Raw genomic sequence first — 1,519 nt, forward strand, 5'->3', positions numbered from 1 at the left:
ACTATCTGTGACTATTTTTTGATCCTATATAAGAAAGAAGAATGTATTAGGGCAGGAAATAATTTATTTTCCTTACAGCTATAGCATTGTACAGAGCATGGTACTCCATCATGTTTCAGCATCTCTCTTCTTACTCTTTCTAGTGGCATCTTGAGGTCCACTTCCTTCCTTTCTCTCTTCTCCTGTACCATACCAAATGGGAGGATATTTCCACTGAGAAACAGCAACTCACAACTGTGAGACTCAGTTAATAATATATAATAAAATAATAAAAGAAGTTAATAATATACTCAGGAGCAAATTGGATTGATGTCATAGTTCATACTTGTTCCCACAAGGTACAGAAAATAGAGCATTCAGGCAAAGAAGGGAGGTGATGTGGATAGCACCATCAATGGGGAAAGAAGTATGACTTTGACCACTCAAAGGGCCTTTGCATGCATATTATAGTTCCACTTCTGTGTTTTATGGGATTCCTGAGTATGTGAATGAGTTTGCCTTTACCTTCCATTTATTTGCTTTTTCCTTTTCTGCTGTGTTTGATTTTGTCTTACTAAATATTATTGTGTTATTTCCCAAGGTGCTTGTATTTTTTTCTAAGAAGAGACAGAATTGAGGCAGCTCCAGAGGAGAAGGGAAGTGAGGATGAATAGAGGGAGGGAAAATAGTCATCAGAGTATATTTGATGAAAAAATAAAAGAGAAAAGAAAAAAAGTCTCCTTCCCACGAACATTCCGCTTTGCTTTCTCCCATTTTTTTTTTTCTCAAAAGGAGCTCTGGCAAAGTTTTATTAAAGGAAAACTTTGTTTACTTCTCACCAGTCTGTTCTGGAATGCTTCTAACAATATCAGAATCACCTGGGTCAATGATAGCCAGTGTACATACTCTGTGGTATTTTCCACATGCTATACCTAATTTAATATTATTGCCACTGTAGTGATGGACACCAGTTTTAGCCAACATGGCATAGTACTCTATTTCAGATTTCCTCCAAGCTGGGCAGTTGTTGGCAAGGGTAACCAACTTCACTTTGCTTGTCTGATCATCTTCAGTGTCTGTACCCCAGCATATACTTTCCACTTTTCATAACAAGCTGGAGCTTAGAGTTGATTGACTCCAGAGACTTTCATCTTCTTTGTGGCCACCATCTTCCTGCCTTAGGTGTGGGACAACCTCTATCCAAGATCAGCTGCCAAGATGGCTGGGGAGTGAGATAGGCACTTTCTTCCAAATTTACAATCTCTTTTTGTTTAATTTTTATTATACACACATATACATATATACATACACATACACACAACACACACATATGTATATTCTTAAATATGTCAATAAAACCTGGCCAAACTATATATATATATATATATGATTTTAGACCACATTTGATGTTTGATAATCAATTAGTGTGCTTGTCCGTAGCGATTTTGTTTAATATTGCTATGATGAGACATAATGACCAAAAACAACTTGGGGAGAAAGGGTTTTGTTTGGCTCTTGTATCCTGAATCACAGTCCTCTG

The 1,519-nt window shown here is 36.9% G+C and overlaps 1 pseudogene; it reads right to left on the minus strand.

The window, feature by feature from the left end:
* Window positions 1–807: 807 nt before the first annotated feature.
* LOC110297048 lies at window positions 808–1,148 on the minus strand (annotated as a pseudogene).
* Between the last annotated feature and the right edge of the window lie 371 nt (window positions 1,149–1,519).

Source organism: Mus caroli, chromosome 6 (genome assembly GCF_900094665.2).
Source record: "Mus caroli chromosome 6, CAROLI_EIJ_v1.1, whole genome shotgun sequence".
Classification (NCBI taxonomy): Eukaryota; Metazoa; Chordata; class Mammalia; order Rodentia; family Muridae; genus Mus; species Mus caroli.